This window comes from Chiloscyllium plagiosum, chromosome 12 (assembly GCF_004010195.1).
Source record: "Chiloscyllium plagiosum isolate BGI_BamShark_2017 chromosome 12, ASM401019v2, whole genome shotgun sequence".
In the NCBI taxonomy this organism is placed as follows: Eukaryota; Metazoa; Chordata; class Chondrichthyes; order Orectolobiformes; family Hemiscylliidae; genus Chiloscyllium; species Chiloscyllium plagiosum.
In genome coordinates this window covers 83370104-83390470 of record NC_057721.1, presented here as the reverse complement: position 1 = coordinate 83390470, position 20367 = coordinate 83370104, and positions in this window count along the sequence as shown.

The following is a 20367-nucleotide window of genomic DNA, read 5'->3' as shown; positions in this document are numbered from 1 at the left end:
ACCTCCCAACTCCTGCACTCAACATTCTGACCAATAAAAGAAAGCATACCTTCTTCACTATCCTAGCTACCTGCGACTCCACTTTCAAGGAGCCATGAACTGCACTCCAAGGTCTCATTGTTCAGCAACACTCCCTAGGAAGGGCTTATGCTCGAAACATCGATTCTCCTGTTCCTTGGATGCTGCCTGACCTCCTGCGCTTTTCCAGCACCACATTTTCAACACTCCCTAGGACCTTACTATTAAGTGTATAAGTCCTGCTCAGATTTGCTTTGCCAAAATTCAGCACCTTGCATTTATCTGAATTAAACTCCATCTGCCACTTCTCAGCCCATTGGCCCGTCTGGTCAAGATCCTGTTGTAATCTAAGGTTACTCTCTTCGCTGTCCATTACACCTCCAATTTTGGTGTCAGCTACAAACTTACTAACTGTACCTCTTATGCTCGCATCCAAATCATTTATGTAAATGACAAAATGTAGCGGACCCAGCATCGATCCTTGTGGCACTCCACTGGTCACAGGCCTCCAGTCTGAAAACCTATCCTCCATCACCATCCTCTGTCTTCTACCTTTGAGCCAATTCTGTATCCAAATGACTAGTTCTCCCTGTATTCCGTGAGATCTAACCTTGCTAATCAGTCTCCCATGGGGAACCTTGTCGAACGCCTTACTGAAGTCCATATAGATCACATCTACCGCTCTGCCCTCATCAATCCTCTTTGTTACTTCTTCAAAAAACTCAATAAAGCTTGTGAGACATGATTTCCCACACACAAAACCATGCTGACTATCCTTAATCAGTTGTTGCCTTTCCAAGTACATGTACATCCTGTCCCTCAGGATTCCCTCCAACACCTTGCCCACCACCGAGGTCAGGCTCACTGGTCTGTAGTTCCCTTGCTTGTCCTTACCACCCATCTTAAGCAGTGGCACCATGTTTGCCAACCTCCAGTCTTCCGGCACCTCACCTGAGACTATCGATGATACAAACGTCTCAGCAAGAGGCCCAGCAATCACTTCTCTATCACTTATCTGCATTGAACTCCATTTGCCACCTCTCAGTCCAATTCTACATTTTATCCAAGTCCCCCTGCAACCTGCAACAGTCTTCCACACTGTCCACTACTCCACCGATTTTAGTGTCATCTGCAAACTTACTGACCCATCTACCTATGCTTGTGTCCAAGTCGTTTATAAAAATGATAAGCACCAGTGGTCCCAAAACAGATCCTTGTGGCACACCATGAGTAACCCAACTTAAGATGAATATTTTCCATCAACCACCACTCGTTGCCTTCTTTCTGAAAGCCAGTTTCTAATCTAAACTGCTAAATCACCGTCAATCCCATGCCGCTGCATTTTCTTCAAGTCTACCATGTGGAACCTTATCAAAGGCTTTACTGAAGTCCATATACACCATGTTAACTGCCCTACTCTCATCCACATGCTTGGTCACATTGTCAAAAAACTCAATGAAGTTTGTGAGACATGACCTGCACTTGATGAAACCATGTTGACTATCTGCAATCAAATTGTTGTTTGCTCGATGAGTATAAATCCTATCACTTATAATCCTTTCCAAAACTTTTCCTACAACAGACATAAGGCTCACTGGTTTCTAATTACATGGGTCATCTCTGCTGATCTTCTTGAACAAGGGCACAACATTTGCAATCCTCCTGTCCTCTCGTACTAAATCTATAGACAATGACAACTCAAAGATCAAGGCCAAAGGCTCTGCCATCTCCTCCCTAGCTTCCCAGAAAATCCTTGGAAAAATCCCTTCCGGCCAAGGTGACTTGCCTACTTTCACTCCTTCTGGAATTGATAACACCTCTTCTTTGCTAACCTCGATCCTTTCAAGTCTAATATCCCGTATCTCATTCTTCTCTTCAACAATATTCTCCTTTTCCTGAGTGAAAACAGATGAGAAATATTCATTTAGTACCTCTCCGATCTCCATAGGCTCCACACACAACTTCCCACTTCTGCCTTTGACTGGCCCTATTCCTGCTCCAGTCATCCTTTTATTCCTCACATATCTATAGAAAGCTTTAGGGTTCTCCTTTATTCTACCTGCCAAAGACTGCTCATATCCTCTCCTTGCTCTTCTTAACTCTCTCTTTAAATCCTTCGTGACTAATCTATAACTCTCCATTGCCTCATCTGAATTATCTCGTGTCAACTTCACATAAGCCTCCTCCTTCTGCTTAACAAGAGATGCAATTTCTTTAGTAAACCACGGTTTCCTTACCTTACCATTTCCTCCCTGCCTGACAGGGACATACCTATCAAGGACGCGCAATATCTGTTCCTTAAACCAGCTCCGCATTTCGATTATCCCCATCCTCTGCATTTTACTACCCCCAATATCCTAGTAAATCTTCTCTGAACCCTTTCCAAAGCTCCCACATCCTTCCTGTAATGCGGTGCCCAAAACTGTATGCAATACTCCAAGTGCGGCTGCACAAGATTTTGTACAGCTGTAGCACGACCTCATGGTTACAAAACCCAATCCCTCTACCAATAAAAGCTAACATACTGTATGCCTTCTTAACAACCCTATAACCTGGGTTGCAACTTTCAAAGATCTATGTACCTGGATACCGAGGTCTCTCTGCTCATCTACACTACCAATAATCTTATCATTAGCCCAGTACTCTGCATTCTTGTTACTACTTCCAAAGTGAATCACCTCACACATTTCTGCATTAATCTCCATTTGCCACCTCTCTGCCCAGCTCTGTCGCTTATCTGTATCTCTCTGTAACCTATAACATCCTTCATCACTATCCACAACTCTACCGACCTTAGTATCATCCACAAATTTACTAATCCATCATTCTATGCCCTCATCCAGATCATTTATATAAGTGACAAACAACAGTGGACACAAAAATAGATCCTTGCAGTACCCCACTCGCAACTGAACTCCAGGATGAATATTTCCCATTAACCACCACCCTCTGTCTTTTTTCAGCTAGCCAATTTCTGACTAAAACTGCTAAATCACCCTCAATCACATGCCTCTGTATCTTCTGCAATAGCCTACCATGGGGAACCTTATCAAACGCGTTACTGAAATCCATATACCCTCATCCACCTGTTTGGGCACCTTCTCAAAGAACTCAATAAGATTTATGAGGCATGACCTACCTTTCACAAAACCGTGTTAACTATCCCTCATCAACTTATTCCTCTCTAGATGATTATAAATCCTAAATCTTATAACCCTTTCCAACACTTTACCGACAACCAAAGTAATGCTTACATGCCTATAATTTCTAGGGTTGTCTCTGCTCCCCTTCTTGCACAAGGGAACAACATTTGCTATCCTTCAGTCTTCTGGCACTATTCCTGTAGACAATGACGACACAAAGATCAATGCCAAAGGCTCAGCAATCTCCTCCTTGACTTCCCACACAATCCTAGGGTAAATCCCATCTGGCCAGTCAAAATTCCTATTTTAAAAAAAATCTATTCGTGGGATGCTGGCATTACTAACTAGCCCGACATTTATTGCCCATCCCTAATTGCCCAAAAGGCAGTTAAGAGCGAACCACATTGCTGTGGTCTAGAGTCACATGTAGGTCAGACCAGGTAAAGGTGGCAGATTTCATTCCCTATAGGACTTTAGTGAACCAGATGGGTCTTTTCCTCAGAAGCAACAATAGTTTCATGGTCATCATCAGACTCTTACGCGCAGATTATTACTGAATTCAAATTCCAGCATCTGCAGTGGCAAGATTCATACACAAGAACATTATCTGAGTCTCTGGATTAGTAGCCTAATGATAATACCACTGGGCCATCACCTTCCCTGATCACTGATGACTTGCAAGTTGATGGGATGGAACAGTTTCTATTAATGAAGTCAGTCATGATATGGCCAATCCTTCTCAATGTATATTCACAGCATCCTGCACCTGGGAGAAGACAGCTATGTTGACAAAGTCTATTAACTGGTCTGCAGCACTGATTTCCTCACAAGAAAAACAAGGCAAAGAAGAGTGATCTGGCACAAATTGGATCAATAATAGCCTTGATAAATTTGAGACTAAGGGTAGTGAGATCCCACACAGGCCTCCAATGGATCCTTTGAATCAGCCAGTGCATGGAAATTTAGCACAGTTGTAACCTTGATTGCCACCAGGATAGGATTACTACCCTGCCTCAGGGATGTTACACTTTTTTTATTCCTGATGAAGGGCTTTTGCCCGAAACGTCGATTTTGCCTGTCCTCGGATGCTGCCTGAATTGCTGTGCTCTTCCAGCACCACTGATCCAGACACTTTTTTTATTGCCCACTGTAACATAACATCTTCTTATTGCTCAATGTGGGAGTATCATATACTTGGAAAATTTTGAAATGCCACAAAAAGGCAAGCAAAAATGAAGAAAATCTGCATTTGCTTCTGCGAACAGAGAGAACCCTGTTGTCTTGTGATCAACAATAGGTTGAAAGCCTCACTCCAGCGTGTGGCATAGTTTTATGTCAGAATCCTGGGACATCCATACTTTGTGGTAAAACTATGCCTCACATGTCTGGATGAAATAGTATTATGAATTGTAGTCTCTGGTCCTCCTCTGCATCTTGAGGGATGAGAGATACGATTTCTTCATGTGGATGCTATTTGGCAGCCTCTGAATATGTTGCTGGCCATGGGTTTGCTGGCATGACTGTTGCTCCTTAATTTCTCTGTGCTTTCTTAGATCTCCAGTTGCAACAATGATGACTTCTGCCAAGGTTGGAAGCCATTACTCAATAAACCAATATGGAGAATATCAGAACCAGAACAGGTAAAGTGAGCTATCAACATTCACAATGTTCAGAAAGGATGATTTAGCATAACTTTACATTGAATGGGGAATGGAGGACTGCAATAAGACACCAATGAATTGCCTTTAGGTGGAGTTTTGCTACCGTTGAATGTAGTAAACGCCACATGAAGCAAATAAAATATGGGAGATATCTATGCTATCTCCATTCCCTCACATCAACCAAGAAAGGCAGCATTGCCTCAGAGAGCCTGTTGGCTCATACTTATAGTTCAAGCTGAGAGGAAATCAGCGCCATTGCCTTGCGTATCTTGGGAGGTCTTAGATAGACTTAGTGAATAATGGCCCGCAGGTGTCATTTGTTATTACTTTGGTTTCACATAGTTGAGTACAATCAATCCATATTGCTCAGTGACCGGTCCAGATTGCTTTCATCCAGGATTTTTAACCCACACAGTTATGGACATTGTTTGCATTTCACTTGCATGGTACTATGATTATTGATTACTTCAATCTTTTAAATACATACATGTGATTTGGGAATTGCTGTCTAGGTCAGCATTTATTGGCAATTGGGTGGCACAATGGCTCAGTGGTTAGCACTGCAGCCTCACAGCACCAGGGATCCGGGTCCGATTACAGCCTTCATGTGGAGTTTGCACATTCTCCCCATGTCCGTGTTTTGTCTTGCAGTCCAAAGATGTGTAGGTTTGGTGGATTAGTCATTTTAAATTGCCTGCAGTGTCCAGGGATGTGCAGAATAGGTGGGCTAACTGTGGTAAATGTGAGATTGTGGGATAGGGTGCGATGTTTTCCAAAGGGTTGGTGCTAACTTAATTGGCCGAATGGCTTCTATCTGCTCTGTAAAGATGCTATAATTGTATCCCTAATTGCCCAGAGAACAGTTCAGCATCAAACACATTTCTGTGAATCTGGAATCAAATGTAGTCCAGAGCAGGCAAGGTGACAGATTTTGTTCCCTAAAGGACATTAGTGAATGAGATAAGTTTTTTATAAATGGTAGTGATGATATGGTCCCCATTAGGCTAGTTTTAACTCCAGATTTTTTCTTGAATTCAAATTTCCACTGTGGTGGGATTCAAATTAATTTCCCTGGAACATTAGTCTGAATTCCTAGTCGAAATAATTCCTATCACTGCTTCCTTCTAACTGTGTTCTGGAAGTGCCTGATTAATGCAATTGCCTAAAGGGTTTCACATTGCTCACAGCCTGCATTATCAGACAGAGAAAAATACATTTACTCCCCACTTTGGGTGTGGTTGTAACCAGCATTTTAATTCTTTTTTTCTTCTTCTGCACAGATCCCAAGGTCCATGTGTTGCACAGAAGTGAGTGTGTTAGCATGCCAATTACCACCTATGGAACATCAGAGCGCCTGTGCATGTGCACATAGAAAAAATGATGTTCCTTTCCATTATGCCATCATGATTTATGTGAGCATGGAAAGCAACATAGATTGTACTTGCCACAATGATTGCCAACGTAATATGATAATCAAATGGCTACCCTGAATCTCAATGTTCCTTTTCTCCTTGCACTTCTTATTGAACCCATCAATACCGAGTTTCCACACATCTCTTTATGACTTCATCTGTCAACATTACCCCTAAACCTTGGCCTGAAAATTTAGTCATGCCAACCATCATGCTGCACTGCTCCCCTGTCGAAGCCAGCATGGTTGTGAATGTTAACAACACCTACTCATGCAGTAACTCATAGTCCTCCAATGCTGTATCGAAGCTCTGAACACACTGAAATGCTGAATTGCTTCTCCTTCACAATTCCTGTGCTCTCTCCATCTAGCAGGCTATCTCCAATCGTCACAATTTGCATGTTTGCTTTGTAATGGAAATTAGATAAGATGTTATATAAAAAAGGATAAAACAGAAGTAAGATAACACCTTGCAAGTTAGTACTATAAAGCACATTTCAGCAGGTATGCAATTTTGAACAGCCTAAGGATTCACATGATTGAAGAGGAACTTGTACATCTTAAGATCTTGGGAACTGACTACAGACAGGATGAAAGAAAGATCACTATTGGAAGATTTCTGTCAACTGTACAAGAATGAAATGTAAGTAATGTATCTGATCGCAGGATATAAATGTTGATTGTTTTATGTATGTGTTGGATAGAAGTAGGTTTGAGCCAGACAGTGTTAGACAGAGTTCTGTTTAGCCAGCCTAAGACAAACTCTCTTTCTGAGGTCGTTTGAATAAATGCAAAGTTGACCCACATACATGAATCCTTCTGTGCAGGAGATTAACTACAAAAATGGTGTAGTCAGCAGGACAGAAGAATCAGATCCTCAGATCAGTCTTGCAAATGAGTGGTATATTTTATATTACCACCTACACTGACAGCATTTACCCCATCTGAGAATAGTCCAGTCGAGTATCATGAGATAATGAAGGGAGGACTAGAACAGGAGGTGTTGAGCAGGTGTAGAGCAGTGCTGACGAGCAGTTATCTGTGTGCAAACAGCAGTTGAAACTACACAGATTAGGCCAGACCACTCATTATTACAAAAAATTGCTTAAGTGTTGAAAAGTGTGATAAGAAATGGGATGATCCCACACTAGTTGAGGTTTAATTCTGAATTTTAGAAGCAGCAACATTGTTCAATACATCGCATCAGTTGTATGACACTTTGATCTTTGATCTATAAATTCTGTGTCCTATGATCCTGTCCCACTAGCTACCTGACGAAGGAGCAGCACTCCAATAGCTTGTACTTCCAAATAGACCTGTTGGACTATAACTTGGAGCAAGTGAGGATTGCAGATGCTAGAGATCAGAGTCGAGAGTGTGGTGCTAGAAAAGCACAGCAGGTCAGGCAGCATCCAAGGAGCAGGAGAATCGTCCTTCATATCTTCATCAGGAATGAGGCTTGTGAGCCAAGGGGATTTGAGAGATAAATGAGATGGGGGGTGGGGCTGGGGGGAAGATAGCTGATGGAGGTGGAGATAATGGCAATAGTGATGGTGAGGAGGATGGAGCGGATAGGTGGGAAGGAAGATGGACAGATAGGACAGGTCATGAGGTGGTGCTGAGTTGGAAGGTTGGATCTGGGATAAGGAGGGGGCAGGGGAAACGAGGAAACTGGTGAAATCTGTATTGATCCTGAGTGTTTGGAGGGTCCCAAGGTGGAAGATGAGGCGTTCTTCCTCCAAGCGTCGGGTGGTTAGGGTTTGCTGATAGGAGGAGGCCCAAGACCTGCATGTCCTTGGCAGAGTGGGAGGGGGAATTGAAGTGTTCAGCTGCGGGGCGATGGGTTTGGTTGGTGCGGGTGTCCTACAGCCTTTGTCTACCTCTGTCCAACACCAGCACCTCCACCTCCACCTCATTTTATAACAAGACCATCCCTCACATTCAAGTGAAGATAAGTATTAAAACAAGGGGTAATCTGAAAGCCCAGATTCAAAACTGGTTTTATCAAGAGTTTAAAAAGTGAATTACTCTGGGAATAATAAGAAACTAAGTTTAACAAGTGTTTTTCTAAGTGTTCCAAAACAAGTTAATTTCTTATTGTGAAAAAATTCAATATGTTCCCAAAACATACAGGTCAGTTGAATTTTGGTAAGCATCCAATTTGAACAGCATTTGTTCCAATTTTCCAGGAGAAAAAGATTGTAAACAGGAAATATGAGTGAGAAAGATCTAAAACAAAGAACATTGGATTACGACACAACATCCTTTGATGAATGTTGTCCCCTTAGAACATTAGAGAGTTAACCCTTTCAGATGATAACATTTAAATCTTACTACACACTTTCTATGCAGTTTAACATGTCATTTTGGACAGGATTAACTTTTGGATTTACATTTACGGAAACAATCAGAAACTATTAACCCATTAGGCTTCTAAAGCCACAGTGAACTTTGATTTTGTGTTCTTTAATAGGTTTTCAAAATTCCTGTAAGTACTGATACCAAAGGGAGAGAACGGGAGTTTACAAGTTCAAGAACTCACCTGTGGCATCAAATTTGGAATAATGGCTGTACCTTTCAGAGAATGGGCCTCAACTTAACAGGACATTTGGTATCTTATTAGAAAATCACCAAGTTTGGACATAATTATTTTTGCAATGTAAGTGATTAAATTTTAATTTGTATTTGGAAGAAATTAAAAAGATTGTTTTGGAAATAAATACATTTACCACAAATACATTTACCCCATTCACCAGCATCACTGTTCAGACTGTACATGAAAAAAACTCAAGATTGTTTGCTGCTGTATTTGAATTTGAGATAATTGTTTAAAAAAGGAAAAGACAACCATAATCTAGCAAATTGCCTTTGAGAACATCAAAGTCATAGTTAATAAGGAACAAAAAGAGAAAACTGGTAATACCTGGAACCACATAGTAATGGTTGATTTCTGTTTTAAAGATATTCTGAAAACAGTTTTTTTAACTGGAGAGTAAAGTTTATCAGGAGCTCCTGAATCAGATAAAATGGTAATTAATGGGATGCCCCATTGAAAGTAAATGAATAGTGTTATAAAGCAGAGGTTGACACCCCTCCCAATCTGAGAACAAAAACCAAAACACCCAAAGAAGAGCATCTCGCCCTACAATCTGTATAAAGAGTGGTGGAACCAGCTTTTCAGCAATTTACAGTGGTTAAATAAAATAAATCTCTGACACTCACTTTAAAATCAACAAGTAACAATTTATTTTATCTAACTCTAACAGTGAACAAATTAACTAAAGTATTAACAAACCAAATAAATTCCTACTAACTATTCCCGAATAAAACAAGATTTTGATGGTATGCTGTTCCACTCATATTACAAAAAAATAGAATTTAGTCTCTTGAAATTACAGCTAGGTTACATGCTTTCCAGAATGTTCTGTGTCTTCTTCCATCAAGTCTTCTGTCAGGAACGCGTGCTCCGATTCTTCTGGAAGGAACACCTTTTCCTCCAATTCTTCATCATTGGTACCATTATTATTTAAATGGTGCTTTCTCTAATACATAGATGACAAGAGAGCCAATTTATCTCTCTCTAGAGAGAGAGAGTTGAGGGCTGTTCACTCTGGTAGATAGTTGTTAGCTCTGGGATTTTTGTCCAAGTACCCCTTTTTATATACCTAGGATGATATAATAATATTTCTCGCACAGGATTGGTCGTATGTCATCAAAACCATCAGATTTGAATTTTATAGGTTTTTGGTATCTAAGTGTCTGCGATTAGCTAAAATTCAAAAACCTGTTGTTTTGGTAAAAGCTGCTGCTTGGCCTGCTAACTATACGGCCTTTCGATACAAATCTTTCAGTTCGGGTCCCCTCTGTGCACCTCCAAACGCCCAAGCTGCTTCTATCTTAAAAGATATACTTTTAAGTCTCTAAGTTCTGAAAAAAAAGCTTCTAAATAGACTACACAATGCTTTCCCCTTAACACTTTACAAACATCAACTTCACAATAATAGTGACAGGGAAAAATCAAAATGGTAATAACATCTTAGGTGAAGTTAATTGGAATATGTCAAGTAAAAGGAAAGTGTAGATGACATTAATAAATTGACAGCTTTCCATTGGAGATATGTGCAGCGTTGCCCATGAACATTTTTTTCAGAGAGCTGAATTGGATGATTTGGCCATCATCCAAAATATTGAGACTAAGCAGAGTGGATACACATGCGTTCTCATCTGGAAATCAAAAATATGTTGCATGATCTTGGGACACTAGTCTGAGTGTCCAGAAGTGACTGTTAGATCTGACATAACTGATGTAAGGGAAAGGTGAAAATACACTGAAAGACAGACCCATATGTGTACATCTACTTAACAAAATACATACTGTTGCCCAAAGAGCAGGAAAACATAGTTTAAATAATCAAGGTCCATGGAGAAACTTAGAGATAAAAACTGAAGTAAAGTGAATTTTGGATGAGGACAATTAAGCTGAGCTGGGGAAATTATGTAATAAGAAATATCCACAGAATGGGTACAGATGAATGAAGGTCTGGAGAATTTTTTAAGCCTGTGCGTAATTTTTATCTATTATGACTAGCCAAGGATGAGTCAACATCTCAGAGAATGAAGGATAGTTTCACTGTGACACAGGGACACCAAAGGAGCTATATCACCCGTGGAATATCATCTGTACACCTGCTTAAAACAACTAGCAAGTTAAGGTCCGGGCTATTTTCTTGAAATGTTTTGAGGGATTCTGGCCTGGTCCATAACAGATTAGGTGCTCTTTGCGGTATTTATTCTATAGTTCCGATTTGGGATTAGGGTTACTGGACTCGAAGGCAGCAAGCAGTAGATGTTGTCCTGGAGGTGATTTCAGTTCATTTGTAGAGTGCTTGGAATAACAATGGCTCTTTCAGTCAGTAAGATTTTTCTAAGGGTGGAAGAAGTGACTTTGAGGGCCTTAGAAAAAGTGAATAAACCCAAACTGCTGGAAATAGCAGATAATCTGGAGTTGGAGCTGTCTCCTACTGTGAGGAAAGAACGGATAATTACAGCGAGAGCTCAACATTGAAATTTGTTGGAAACACCATCAAGATGTTTGGAAATACCTAAGATTTAATTGAAAAGCAACTTGAGTTAGAGGCAAATGAAAAGGAAAGGGCAAAAGAAATGAAACTGTTTCAATTACGATTAAAAGCAGAGGAAAGAGAAAAAGAACACATTGCTTTAGCAGAACAAAAAGAAAAATGGACAGAAAGAGAAGAGAGAGAAAGAGAGAGAAGAGACAGAAAAGGAAGAAAGCAAGAGAATTTGAATTTAAGAAGTTGCAACTTCGACAGGGGTCCAAAAATCTCCTTCCTAGAGTTGTGAGAACTCAACTGGAAGAGCAGAGAGTTAGAACGGCAAGTTGAGCAGCTGAAACGGTTAATAATTATGAGTTGGTTCATAAATCAAAATGTGGCTTTCAACATCAGTTTCAAACCGTAAGGGACAGAAATTGAGGAAAACAGAAATCCTCACATAATAAGGAAATGGTAGATCTCGGTGAAGATCATAAGGATAACTTACCACAGAATAAAAAGGGAACCCTTGAAGGGGAAAGACAAGTTAAAAAGCTCCGCTGTTTTCACTGCAATAAAGTAGGCCATGTGAAATCACAGTGTTGGCGGGTTAGGAAAAGCACTGGAATGCCTGATGTAGAAAAACAGTGAATTTTATTGGAGTGGTAATGGAACGCACAGTGGAGGCTAAAAAGCTGCACCAGAATGTACAACCTTGTTGGAAATTGGTTAAGTAAAAAGTGCCAGATCTTCTTAAACCATATACCTGAAAAGGTAAGATTTACTCGCGTGGGCCAGGTGAGCACCAGGTAAAAAGGTTACAATATTAACAAATATAGGATCCTCTCAATCTTTGATGTTGAAAGATAAGGAACTATGTACCTCTAAAGAACTACTGCCAGAAAAGATGTGAGGAAGGGAATTCATGGTGAGACAAGAAGCGCTGAATTATGTAAAGTGAGGTTACAGTGTCCACTGAAGAGTGGAGAAGTCATAGTAGGAGTACTGGACAAACACTCAGTTCCAGGAATACAAGTTGTCCTCGTTCACAGGTAGGAGTACTGCTGACTGTGGTTGAAAAGCCAGTGGAAACCCAGGCAACTGAACTATTGCAGGACACATAAACTGGAATTTTCCTTAACAGTGTGATAATGAGGTCACAAAGTCACCAGTTAAAACAGGAAAGATCAAAAAGTACAGATAAAAAAAGTTGAATTGGAATTACTAGAGAGACTGTTGAATCAAATGGTTGACACAAAACAAGACTGATAGATGACACAATAGACATCGTTAGTTCAGAGAAATGAACTGAATTACAGCAGAAAGATGAGAAACTAAACCAATTGTATCAAAAAGCATACACGGAAGAAGAATCTAGATGTATCCTGGTGTGTGATTATCTTAAAATTGATGCCTTAACGAGGAAATGGAGACCATCACATATTCAGGCAGATGAGAAAGGGGTAAAAGTTCATCAAGTCATATTGCTAGTGGGTTATAAAAGGAGGTATTACACAAATTTTTCACTAGATACGGACTACCCACAGAAACAATCAGATCAAGAGTCAAACGATACATCAAAATTATTCAAGGAAGTTATGGACAGCTTAGGAATAAAGCAACTCAAATCTACTGCTTACCATCCAGAGTTGTAGGGAGTGCTAGAAAGGTGGCATCAAACATTAAAGACCATATTGAGGGCTTATAGTCAAGACTATCGAGATGATTAGGATAAGGGAATTCTGTTTGTACTTTTTGCGATCAGAGATGCAGCAAAGTAATTGACTAATTTCAGTCCATTTCAATTAGTTTTTCAGCATGAAGTGGAAGGACCACTAAAACTGATTAAGGATAAATTGGTTAGTTATAATTCAGAGACCACATACAGTGCAACCTTGATTGCCCAAACATCAATTATCCGAATTTCTTATTATTTGAACAAGATCTCAAGGTCCTTTAAAAACAGTATTAGGCAACTTAGCATTCAGTTATCAGTTAGATGGCATGATGGCATGCATGCCAGATAACTGAGGCATGTTCGATAACCGGCACTCAAATTACTGCTTGTTTACGATCAGTCACTTATCAGTGAAACAACATTATGGTGTGTATTGCTGGATAACTGAGGCATGTTCGGATAACTGGTATTCATAAATTACCACTTGTTTACGATCAGATCAGTTATCTGAACGATCAGTTAACCGAACAAAATACCCCCTGCCCGCCTCGTTCGGATAATTGAGATTGGATTGTATTTGGACAAGTGTCAGATTTTTGGGAACAATTAAATACAGCGGGGGAGTTGGCTCAACAGCATTTAAAAGCATGAAAGCATACAATGAAACAGGAAGCAGACAAGAAATAAGAAACTTGCCATTTTGTTATCAGGGATAAGGTGTTATTGTTACTTCCAGTGATAGGTGAACCTTTAAAAGCAAGGGTTAGTGGTCCTTATGAAATCGAAAGGAAATTGAGTGAGGTGAACTATTTGATAAGGACTCCAGATAGAAAGAAATCTCACCAAGTGTGTCATGTGAATATGCTCAAAAGTTATTTGGAGAGGAAAAGGAAAGCCAAAGGAGACTGTGTTATTGTTTGCAATATAGAGTGAAGAACCAAGTTCAGAGGATTCTGAATTGGACATTCCTCAAATCAAATTGGACAATATGGAAGTTTCCAAAAATTGGGATAAATTATTGCGTTACCTTCCAGAGGAAAATCGAAATGACCTGAAAGAGTTACTGCTATCATATGGGGAGATACGTGGAAATAAGCTGGGAAGTACTAACCTAATTATACATGATGTAGAGAGAGGAATTACAGATTAAGTAACATCCTTACAGGCATAACCCTCTAAAGTTGGCACAGGTTCAAAAGGAGATTGAATGCATGCTCCAAGACAACATAATTAAAGTGACTTACAGTGGCTGGAGCTCACCCATAGTAATAGTGCCCAAACCAGATATGATCCAACGGTTATGTGTGGTCTATTGCAAAGTCAATACAGTTACAAAAACTGATGCATATCCAATTCCACGTTTGGAAGACTGTGTTGAAAAGGTGGGACAAGCAACTCATATTTCTAAGTTGGACTTGGTCAAAGGATACTGGCAGTTACTTCTATCCGAAACAGCAAAGACAATTTCGGCTTTCGTAATGCCAAATGGACAGTATCAACGTAAAGGTATGCCATTTGACATGAAAAATGTGCCAGCCACATTTCCTAAGACTAGCCAATAAGGTCATTTCTGGATTACCCAATTGTACCGTATACATAGGTGACCTGGTGATTTTTAGTCACACATGAAAAGAACATTTGTAACATTCATCAGAATTGTTCGATCGACTTTGGGAGGTAGACTTGGTGATACATGTCGAGAGTGTGGTGCCAGAAAAGCACAGCAGGTTAGGCAGCATCCGAGGAGCAGGAGAATCACTGTTTCAGGCAATATCCTAGGAGTTATCATTGATCAGAAACTCAACTGCACTCACCACATAAATGCAGTGGCAACAAGAGCAGGTCAGACTCTCAGAATACTGCGGCGAGAAACTCACCTCCTGACTCCTCAAAGCCTGTCCACCATAGACAAGGCATAAGTCAGAAATATGATGGAATATTCCCCCATTGCCTGGATGAGTGAAGCCCCAAAAAACACTCAAGAAGCTTGACACCAGCCAGGACAAAGTAGCCCGCTTATTTGGCACTACATCCACAAGCCTCTATTCCCTACACCACCAACGCTCATTAGCCAGCAGTGTTAACTATCTTCAAAATGCACTGCAGAAATTCAGCAAAGAACCTCAAACAGCATCTTCCAAAACCACGAGCACTTCCACCTAGAAGGACAAGGGTAGTAAATATATTGGAACACCCCCATCTTCAGTTCACCTCCAAGTCACTCACCGTCCTGACTAGGAATATATCGCCCTTCTTTCACTGTCGCTGAGTCAGAATACTGGAATTCCATCCCCAGTGGCATTGCGGGTCAACCCACAGCAGATGGTCTGCACCGGTTTTAAGAGGCAGCTTACCACCATCTTCTCAAGGGACGGGCAATAAATGTTGATCAGCCATTGATGCCCACATCCCACAAAAATGAATAGACAGAAAAAAATTCGGTTTTTGTTTGTGAGTGGGGAAACTGTAGAGGGAATTAAATAAGATTTTATAACAAGGGTTATAATAATAGGAATTAGTTGTTGTCTTGTTTGCAGATGTGGAGTCTACATTATAAAGAGATATGTTAGCAATGGATAAGGTGCAGAAGAGATTTACCACGATGAAGACTGGACAGTTTCAATTATGAAAAGAGGCTGGACATACTGGGGTTATTTTCTTTGGAAAATAGAAGATTGCGAGGGGACATGATTGACATGCACACAATTATGAGGGGCATTGATAGGGTAAATAAGAATGCAATTTTCCTTTTGATGGAGAAATCAATTGCGAGGGCCAAAATCAGAAATGTCTGGAAAAATTAAACAGATTTGGCAGCATCTACGGACAGAAAGTAGGGTTAGTGTGTTGGGTCCAGTGACTCTTCTTCAGAACTCAGGGGCATAGGTTTAAAGGAAGGGAAAGAAGTTTCAGAGATGAAGAAAACATTTTCATCCAAAGGATGCTGAGAATCTGAAGCTCTCTCCAGAAGGGTGGCAGAGGCAGAAGCCCTCATCACATTTCAGTAGTATTTAGATATGTACTTGTGATGCCAAGATATACAAGGCTATGTACAAGGTCAAGTGCTAGAAAACTGAATAAGAATAGTTAAATGGTTGCTTTTGACTGGTGCAGATGCAATAAGCCAAAGAACCTTTCTCTATGAGTCTGACTCTTACAAGGTAGACCTTTAAGGTAAATCTTAACAGGCATGACCCTTAAATGTGTTTTCTCCCTAAATCACTTTTGAATACAAACATGTATAAGTTTAGAAGTCAGGCTGTCCTGTTCTTTGGCTTGTTCTAATCTCTTACAACTTGCTTGAATTGAGGCAGATCAGGAAAGGGACCATGCAATTTACATTGATTTATCTTGGCCGTACAAATGTAGATTTAGCTTGACTATTCCAATGTTACTGCTCTGTCTGCCAAATTGCCTGTAGTATTGTTTAACTGTCATGTTGTGCAGGTAGTGAATTCTTCCTTGAGAGGACATGCACAAAAGCATTAGAAAGTAAATTATTGCAAAGTTAACATCAGGCGAAAGGTCTGCTATTTGTTCCTATGTCAGGCTGCAGAGTATAGAGGAATTCTCACTCTACAGTCCTGACCTTTAGATATGGCTGGATTTATCTGAAGGTCATTCATACTGCACGGGCCTTCAAATATTCCTATAACCCTTTACAGACCGTTTGCCAACTAAGTGCAAAGTTACCTGTCACCCATTGAACCTAAACAAGGATTTAAAAAGGCAAAAAGGGGTCATGAAATGTTGTTAGCAAACAGGATGAAGGAGAATCCCAAGGTTTTTTATACATATATAAAAGCAAGGGGCTGGCCGGGGAAGGATTGACTCATTCAAGAGCAAAGCAGGTAATCTATGTATGGAATCAGAAGAGGTAGGTGAGATCTGAAATAATATTTTATGCTGGTTTTCACCAAAGAGAACGAATTGGTGGAAGATAATCTCATAGAAGGGAGTTTTGAATTTCTAAGCCAAGTTGCTATTAAAAAGGATGAGGTGTGGCGTGTCTTAAAAAGTATTAAGGTGGATAAGTCCCCAGGTCCTGATGGGATCTATCCCAAAATATTGAGGGAGGCAAGAGAACAAATTGCTGGAGCACTGACAGACATCCTTGTATCCTTTTTGGCTACAGGTGAGGACCCAGAGGACTGGAGAATAGCCAATATTGTTCCACTGTTTAAGAAGGGTAGCAGGGATAATCCCGGAAATTACAGGCCTGTGAGTCTCACATCAGTGGTAGAGAAATTATTGGAAAATATTCTCAGGGGCAAAATCTATACACATTTAGAAGCAAACAGACTGGTTAGCGATAGACAGCATGGTTTTGTGCGGGGGGAGGATGTGCCTCACTAACTTGACTGATTTTCTTGAGGAGTTGATGATGATGATTGATGAGGGGAAAACGATTGATGTTGTCTACATAGATCACAGTAAAGCCTTTGACAAGGTAAAGTCAAATGGTATCATGGATGAGCTGGTAAAATAGATACAGAACTGGCTTAGTCATCGGAGACAGAGGGTAATGGTGGAGGGATGCTTTTCGGAATGGAGGGTTGTGACGAGTGATGTTCCACCGGGATCAATGCTGGGACCTCTGTTGTTCATGGTCTACATAAATAATTTGGAGGTAAATGTAGCTGGTCTAATTAGTATGTTTGCAGATGATGCAAAGGTTGGCAGAGTTACGGAAAGCGGGGAGGATTGTCAGAGGATACAGCTGGATATCAATCTGTTGGGGGCATGGGCAGAAAAATGGCATATGGAGTTTGATCCAAATAAATGTGAGGTGATACATTTTAAAAGGTGGAAATTATACAGTGAATATCAGAGCCCTTGGGAGTATTGATATGCAGAGGGATCTGGGTGTGTTAGTCCACAGATCACTGATGGTGGCAGTACAGGTAGATATGGTGGATTGCCTTTATTGGAAGGGACATTGAGTATAAGGATAGGCAAGTTATGCTGCAGCTTTATAGAATGTTAGTTAGACCATACTTAGAATATTGCATGCATATCTGGTCACCACACTACCAGAAGGATGGGAATGCTTTGAAGAGTGTACAGAAAGGGTTTACCAGGGTGTTGCCTCATATGGTGGATTTGAGCTATGAAGAAAGGTTTGATAGAATAGGTTTGTTTTCACTAGAATGCAGGAGGTTGAGGGGCGACCTAATAGAAGTTGATAATATTGTGAATGGCATGGATAGAGTAGAAAGTATGAGGATTTTTCCCAGGGTAGAGGAGTCAATTATTAGGAGGCACAGGTTCAAGATGCAGGGGTGGTGTGGGTTTGGGGAGCGTGGAGGAGTTTAAAAGAGATGTGCGAGGCAAGAATTTCACACAGAGTGGTGAGTGCCTGGAACACTCTGCCAGAGGTGGTGGTGGAAGCAGACAGATTTGCAGCATTCAAGAAACAACTGGATGAATACATGAACAGAAAGGGAATACAGAGGTAAAGATCTTGCAAATGAAGCCTTTTTTTTAGTAGGGAAAGGCAAAATGTGTCATTTGAAGGGCTGAAAAGCCTGTTCCCATGCTGTATTGTTCTTTGTTAGTTTTTGTTCTTTGTCTTTCCCTGTCTTGCAGTATTAATTGGGAGGCGTTAGAACAGAAAATAAAGTTCAGCCCATTGGTTATGTCACTATTGAAAAAAAAGATACAAAACAATATCCAATACAGTGAAATTGCAAGCTCAAATTCCTCATTAAAATAAACATTTCACTGAAATGTTCAATTACTTACCTTAACACCTTATGTCAATCAATATCTCCCCAAAGTACTCAAACATCTTAAGCCAATAAACATTTCCACTTAATAAGCAGGTAGAGTTATCCATCAATACGCACATGTTATGTAGACTATAGTTTGAGCAATCTGTCATGCAATGCAAATGCTACAATAGTTTTATATTGGTGGGCATTCTCAAATAAGCAAAGTAGTGTTTTGTTTTTAAATAATTCAATATGCAGGTGGACTGGGGAAATAATGTTGCCAGTGGATCCAAAGAAAGGGAATTCATGGAATGCTTACAGGATGGCTTTTTGGAACAGCTTGTCATGGAGCCCACAAGGGAGCAGGCTATTCTGGACCTAGTGCTATGTAATGAACCAGACTTTATAAAAAATCTTAAAGTAAGGGAACACTTAGGAAGCAGCGATCATAATATGGTAGAGTTCAGTCTGCAGTTTGAAAGAGAGAAGGCAAAATCGGATGTAATGGTGTTACAGTTAAATAAAGGAAATTATGAGGGCATGAGAGAGGAACTGACGAAAATAGACTGGAAGCAGAGCCTAACAGGGAAGACAGTAGAGCAAAAATGGCAGGGGTTTGTGGGTAAAATTGAAGATACTGTGCAGAGGTTCATCCCCAAGAAGAGAAAGATTATCCAGGGAGGGATTAGACAGCCATGGCTGACAAAGGAAGTCCAGAAATCTATCAAAGAAAAAGAGAGAGCCTATAAAGTGGCCAAGAGCACTGGGAAATCAGAAGATTGGGAAGGCTACAAAAACAAACAGAGGATAACAAAGAGAGAAATAAGGAAGGAGAGGATCAAATATGAAGGTAGGCTAGCCAGTAATATTAGAAATGATAGTAAAAGTTTATTTCAATACATAAGAAACAAATGACAGGCAAGAGTAGACATTGGGCCACTTCAAACTGATGCTGGAAATCTAGTGATGGGAGATAAGGAAATAGCTGGAGAACTTAATAAGTACTTTGCGTCAGTCTTCACTGTGGAAGACATGAGTAATATCCCAACAATTAAAGGGAGTCAGGGGGCTGAGTTGAGTATGGTTGCCATTACAAAAGAGAAAGTACTAGAAAAGCTAAAAGGTCTTAAAATTGATAAATCTCCTGGCCCTGATGGGTTACATCCTTGAGTTCTGAGGGAGGTGGCTGAGGAAATAGCAGAGGCGTTGGTTGAGATCTTTCAAAAGTCACTGGAGTCAGGGAAAGTCCCGGATGATTGGAAGATCGCTGTTGTAACTCACTTGTTCAAGAAAGGATCAAGGCAAAAGATGGAAAATTGTAGGCCAATTAGCCTAACCTCAGTTGTTGGTAAAATTCTAGAATCCATCATTAAGGATGAGGTTTCTAAGTTCTTGGAAGAGCAGAGTCGGATTAGAACAAGTCAACATGGATTTAGTAAGGGGAGGTACTGGAACGGGTGCAGAGGAGGTTTACCAGGATGTTGCCTGGTATGGAAGGAAGATCGTATGAGGATAGACTGAGACACTTGGGGCTGTTTTCATTAGAGAAAAGAAGGTTTAGGGGTGACTTGATTGAGGTGTACAAGATGATTAGGGGGTTAGATAGGGATGACAGTGTGAACCTTTTCCCGCGTATGGAGGCGGGTATTACGAGGGGGCATAGCTTTAAATTAAGGGGGGCTAGATAT